Consider the following 6770-nt stretch of genomic DNA (forward strand, 5'->3'; position numbering starts at 1 on the left):
TTGCCCGGCCGGGAATGGCCATCCCAAATCCCTGCGGCTCATTGCCCGGCCGGGAATGGCCGTCCTACATCGCTCATCGCCTGGCGACCATTCCCCATGCGGAAGGGACCGCGGGGTCGCGGCCGTGATGAGGGAGGGGAAGGGCTGCCTGTGCTCCAAGCTGGGGTGGGAAAAGAGGAGCCATAGCTCCTTCATGCTTTATTGCTTGAAGGGGAATCCTTAGTGTTTGGGGCCGTTTTTCTTCTTATTTAGTGAACAAAATTGTGCTGGTTTTCCCAAGAGGCAGGGGGTGTTTGTAGCTTCTTTAGCGCTGCTCCCTTCTGTCCCTGCTCCCTTCTGTCCCTGCTCCCATTCTGCTCTGATCTGAGCATCTCTAGGCCAAGCTGTACATCCCTGGGCTGAGCTCTACATCCCTGGATTAGGCCCTACATCCTGGGCCAAGCTGTTCCTCCCTGGGCTGAGCTGTGCATCCCTGGATTGAGCTCTACATCCCTGGGCAGCGGCCGTTCCATAAGTTGCTGTGGAGGCACAGCAGCAGCCAGCCCTGCCAGGCACCTCCCATGGCTGTGCTCCACCAACCCCCCTCTCCCACCGCTCCCAGGATCATCCCCATTTGTGTTTCTCTGAGCCCACATAAGTGCATTACAGCAAATTGCTTTGCCAGGAGGACTGGCAGCATCCGACCTTGTGGGTCCCTGGGCAGCAGAGATTTGCCTTTGTTTCCTGGCTTATTAACATGCTGCAAACTGATTGCAATTCTGGAGCAACCCCTGTGCCCCTCTCATAGCCTCTCTTGCAGCATCACATTGCGTGGGGAGATGAATTGTCGTGTTGCAGCAGAGTCTTCCTTCTGTATTTATTTCCCAACACTGTCCTCAGAGGCAGCCCCAACAACTGCTGCTCTTTCCTGGGAATAGCCATCCCACACAACACCCCTGTGTGCCCAGGCCAGGCAGCGTGACTGCATTTCTGAGCCTTGCTGCTCCCCACAATGCCTGTCCTGACCTGCTGGAGGGATGAAGAAAAAGCAGAAATTCTAAATTAAAAATCACTACTTTAGTTTTAATGCAGATATTCTGTGTTACCAGCATTGAGGCTGGAATTGGCTGTAACAGCTGATTTAGTCACCCAAGCCCACACTCATCATTCAGTTGGTTTTTTTTTAATCTCCATTAAAAAGAAATAAGCAGCTCAACAGACTTGTGCATCCCTTTGGGATATGGTTCCAAGCAGATTATTTTTTTCTGGAAATAGCCATTGTTTATTATTTCAATATAACAGGTATGTATGCTTAAGCTATTTGTCTGGACTTCTGGTGCCAAACAGCTGAATTTAGCTGAAATGACCCACAACATTTCATGCATTAAATTCACTAACAGCAATGATCATCAGGGATCATGCTGTAGTAACTCAGAGCTTCAGTTTTTCCTTCTTGCTTGCAGGAAATGTGATTACCATCAAAAGGAAAAAACCCTCAGACACCAGCTATGCTAAGCAGCTGCAGTATGGAGCTTGGGAAAAACATTTTGTGAGGAAGAAACAAAATCCACGTGTGCAATGTGCATGGATACATTCTCTTTAAAAAGAGTCTTCAAGATGGTTCTTCTGCCCTGGTAAGTGTCTCCTCCCTGCTGGAGTTACCTCCTTCTTAAAGTTATGATGGAGTGAATAGAACATGCTAGATGGGAGGGACAAATATAATATACCTCTTTTTTTGTTTACCTCAACCACAGCTATTTGGTTTTTTCTTTCATCACCTGCGTCCTCAAAAAAAATCTTAATTTAAAAGAAACAAGGTGCAACTTTGAATGCTTGCTCCAAAAATGCCATTTCTGTTATTACTGATCCGCCTATGATTAAACTGTATCTTTGCATAGATGAATTTTTCATCATCATTTTATATTATAAATGTCCCAAAGTGCCTGAACGCTGGTGTGGATTGGTCGCTCTTGGATGCACCACAAAAAGAAGCTGAAGAGCTGAGCACTGTGAATTGTTGCAGGTCTCAGTGAGGGCAGCACTGCCATCACTTGAAAACCTTCTCCTGCCTGGGGTCACATGAAACCCCCTGTCCTGCCAGCAGCCCGGGTCACCTAAAACAGATTTGTCTTTCCATAGCTGTTGTGTTTCTTTAATAAAGTATTCTTAAAAATTAAATTATAATCATCAGTGGAACCTCTTGTTATGTTACTGGCCTCCAAACTTTCTTCTGGAGGAGATGGAATATGTTTAGATGCCCTAAGAAATAACCCCAGAAAACAACTTATTCTTGAGTTATTTTCGGTGTTTTGTGTGGTTGGATTGATCATGGCTCTATTTCTCCACCGCAGGTGCTGTCTGTGTTTCTGTCCTGCAGGATCCCTCCTCCAGGCAGGGCACGATGCAGCCCAGCAGCATCTCCGGCTCCATCCACCCGTGATGGGGACTGAGCCGAGGGGGTTTGATTCCCCTGGCCCTTCCTGAGCGCATCTCCCCAGACCCGGGGATTTTCCCGGCGGGGTCACGGTGCAGCGGCCGTTCCATAATGGCACTTTTTGTTCCGTGCCACCATCTAGCGGCGGCTCCACCGAGGCGAGGCGTGCCCGGCCTGCCGGGAGCCCCGGGGACTGCGCGGTTCGGCTCCATCCGGGGGATGCTGGGGAGAGCGCTCTGCTGATGAAGCGTAAAACCCAGAGGTTAACCAGGATAAGGCTTCTCCCACACGTGTCATCCTGCTCTGCTCCCTCCTGTAATGAGATTTAGAAGTGCTTGATGCGGTTCTGTGGCTCCATCGCTCCGAGCCCGGCTCAGCTTTGGGAAGTTGCTAAAGGAGGAGGGACAGGGAAAGGTGATGGGGAGGGGGCAGAGGGAGAGCAAAGGTGAGCAATGCACACACACACACACACACACACACAAACACACACATATTCACATGCACACACACAGCCCTAGGGGAGTTTCCAGGCATTTCTCTCCCAGGAAGGCTCAGGAGCCTTTTTTGACCCCTGTGAGCAAAGCTGAGTGTTGAGCCAGAACACGCTGTGGGAACACCATGGAAATCATCCTGTGCCCCCCTCACTGTGGGAAAAGGGAGTTGAATTTGCACAGCACTTTGGAGAAGCTGCCTGCTGCCTGGTGTAATTAAGAATAACCTGAAAATTGCTTTCCTGGCCTGGAACTGCAGCTCCTTGAGCTGCTTTAAAAAAAAAAATAATTGTCAGAGTCAAATGATGGTGAAAAGGGATAAAAATCTGATGTAGGCAAGGAGAGGAAGAGAAGGCCTCCTGCAGGAGTCATCTTTTGTCATTTGAGACAGAGAGAGCAGGACCAGGGGGAGAGAGGTGTTGGACATGACTGAGCCCACCTTGGGTGTCCCTCGTGTCTGGGGTGTGGACATGATACCCTTTCCATGGCCACTCTAAAAATCTCAAAATCTATGAAAGCAAAAGGCAATTAAATATAACCCTTGTCACAGCTGTAAATGCTGCATGAATTATCACAGTAAATGAACCCCAGGTTTGGGCTTGTCCACGGTTTTATTGGGGCATTTAAATGTGTAAATTACTTTTCCAGATGGAAAGTGTTGAGGTGGCTCGTTACCTGATTAAAGAATGCTGGACTTGAATGCACTGCATGGTGCTCACTGAATAATCACAGTAAGCAGGGATCTTTCAAATCCTCAAGCAACAAACTTCAATCAGATGAGAAAGATTCAATTATGCTTTAAAGGGAGCACAGCTACATGTGCGCAGGATTTGGCAGGAGAATGTAGGCACAAGAATTTCATGGAAAGGAGCAATTACTTTATCAATAGGACATGCAAAGCAGAATTCACTCATCAGTTCTGAATAGAAGCCCAAATAACTGAGCCTTTTAAAGAGATGACACATGGACCAGGATGGATTTGGGCCTCAAGCAGGTTTAAGTGAGTTTGATTAATTTCTGTGCAGTTATCAACTGAGGTTTTGGTCCAGTGACTTCATGATATTTAGCCTTGGATAATGGATGTTGTAACAAGGATGTAGGACTTTGGCAGCTAGTGTATCCCAATCCCACTTCACTAAGTTGTAGAAATTGAATTGGTTTTGAATCTGAAGATGCTGGTTCTTCCTCTTCTAGCATCTCTGCATAACATCGACTCAATGAAAAAAGCACAGGGAAAAGCCAAACACTTTTTTTTGCAAAAGAACACAGACATTTAAATTTAATAAATTATAAAATTAAAGATTCTAATTTGTATATACATTTTTAATATACAAGAAATGGCTATTTATTGCAATTTCTGTTAAGGCATATGTAAGTGAATGGAAGTTGCATATAGATATTCAGATGAACATAGCTAATACTGTGCATTGTAGATGAGTAAATAAGATATTAAATGCATTATGTAATAAAATAAAATAAAAAACCCTCTGAGTACTGGTAAAGCACCGTTTCTAGAATTCTCAAAATATCTGAAAGCATTCTATGGAGTTGTTGTGAGACTCTAAATATTGAATGGATATATGGATATAAAAAGTGATGTGTTCATAATAGATAACAGAAATTTTTAAAGAAATGATGGTGAAAAAAATGGCAGATGACTGAAGCCAAAGAAACCAGAATTTGTTTGGGATTTTTTTCATGAGAAGCTGTCATTTGGATTTCAAGTTTAGACAGCCAGAAAAATGACAATTGAGAAAACTGTACCTGCATGGTTAGATCATAAATACATTGCTTTGTGGGAGCACATTACTTTATCTCTCAGATCTCTGAGATGGTCTCTGCAGGAATATATTTGCTTATAAACCTGCTTTAGTTTCTGGGGGTTAGGTTACATTAAAATATTGCTTTCTGCTTGTTATGTCTGAAAATGCAGCACCTGGGCAACAGCAAACTGGTTACAGAAGATCCACTGTGATGATGCTCTTGCCCAATTACAGCATTGTAGAGAAGATGAAACAGTTGTCAAAGTTCAACCAAACTAAAAAATTACAAACAAAAAAATTGCAAAATTTTCCACTGCATGACACAGAAATGAGATCAGCTCAGGAGAGCAAACCCCCACCTTTTGTCTGGGGCTGCTTTTTCTTTATCAGTAGAGCCTGGTGCTGTGTTTTCCAGTAGAAGTGATGTACATGTTCTTAGGGAACTGCTGAAAAAAACCGCCTTCTGAAGAACCCATGGCAGCTTGAAAAGAAGGCATCTTTTCTGGTCTGAAGAGACTTAACTTCCCCCCTTTTCATACAGGAAGAGTGTGAAGAGAAGGCAGCTGGTGGCTCCTGCTCCTTAAAGAGATGGTCCATCAGCCTCTCGATGTCTTGAGCAATGTAGACTGAAGCTGCTGCCTCAAGTAGTTTAGTGTTCCCCCCCCCAAAAACCAGCTAGAGAAATATTCAGTAGAGTTTAAACCATTGAGAAACAAATCAAAATAAATCTCTTGAAAGGTGAGACTGAAAAGGGAACAAGCCCTTCCAAAATGCAGATGCCACAAGGCATTGCATTGGGTTCCTAATGAACGCAGGACCTAACATAGCACCAGACCAGCCTTCCAGGAGGCTGTTCCTGCTCCCTGAGGCAGCAGAACTTTTCACTTTATCTGGAAAAATGCTTTTTTGAGCTGTGGGCACTGCCTTCTGTGGTATTTCTTCACACTGCCTGGTTGACTAAGCCTGTTCCAGAAGCTAGGGCAGAACAGAATCTATTAGATGAGTTACCTCAGGGGATTGGAGCAATGGATCTTGAAAAAGTCCCAGAGGGTAAGGCTGGTACCCTCCAAGCAGCAAACTTTTACCTCCCCATCTACGTAAATCCAGCTCCAACCCCCCTTTCTATCTTTGGGCTTGTAAAAGTTTTTCCTAAGTTTCATATGCTTGGATGAGATTCCTAGTCTATGAAAAAGCTGGGGGTTGTGGTTTATTTTTATTGTCCACACAGCTAAAAGGATATTAACTTGAAGGGGAAAAGATGAGTTTTATACTAACCACATCTGTGTAAAGGAAACGTGGAAGGCAAGAAACACTATGGCTGCAGGCTGGGAGCTGCTGAAGTGTCTCCCATGGCACAGCAGCTGGAATGATGTTGATTTAGACACATCTCCCTTGCTTATAAATAGAATGGTGGGGTTTTTTTCCCTTCAGTGCTCATTACTACATTGCTGCTGTGCACAGATGTGACCTGACCCTACACTGTTGTTAAAACTTGTCCCATCTGTAGGCAACCACAAATCCCTTGGCACGAGGCTGCCTGGGCTTGCCTGCACACTGTGGCTGTGTGACAGCCAGCAGGCCATGGAGCAGGGCTGGGACAGGGGGACAAGACACCAAGGACAAGCACCCTTTGTCTGCAGGAGAACACTCCATGTCCCAGCAGTGAAAGCCTGGGGTGGAACTGTTCCCACTGCACAGCCTGAGTTTTACTTCTCCAAACCAGAACAGATTTTTGCTTGTGCTTGCTGCTGCTTCCACATCTGCAGCCACGTCTGCTTGGCCCAGGAGATGTTTCCTAATACTCTGGACTCTTAGCAGGCCTGTTGGGCTTCCCAGTTTTCCTGGTCTTCAGTGTACCTCTCATCCCTGCACCAAGCTGCTCCAAGTGTATCACTGTGGTCCCGTGTAAGAAGGGGCACTGGATGCCACGACCCCAGCTGAAAACATTCCTTCTCTGCCTGGGCTAGTATCTCCATGAAGAATTTTTCTTAGCTCAGGTTTGTGCTTCAAAAACTTCTGGCCAAACACAGTCAGGCCAAACACAGTCCCACATGTAGGTGCTGTAAAGCCTGAGGTTCCCGCAGGCTCTTGCCTCCTTTCCAG

The 6770-nt window shown here is 45.7% G+C and overlaps 1 long non-coding RNA gene across 1 annotated transcript in view; it reads left to right on the forward strand.

Moving 5' to 3' along the window:
- Positions 1-2068, forward strand: part of LOC115947666 — a 2590-nt gene extending 522 nt beyond the window's left edge. Inside the window, exons 2-3 of the long non-coding RNA XR_004081530.1 lie at positions 1443-1613; positions 2003-2068. This is a non-coding gene — a long non-coding RNA (uncharacterized LOC115947666). The remainder of the gene's footprint in view (positions 1-1442; positions 1614-2002) is intronic.
- Positions 2069-6770: the final 4702 nt, after the last annotated feature.

This window comes from Geospiza fortis, unplaced genomic scaffold, assembly GCF_000277835.1.
Source record: "Geospiza fortis unplaced genomic scaffold, GeoFor_1.0 scaffold55, whole genome shotgun sequence".
NCBI classification, from domain to species: domain Eukaryota; kingdom Metazoa; phylum Chordata; class Aves; order Passeriformes; family Thraupidae; genus Geospiza; species Geospiza fortis.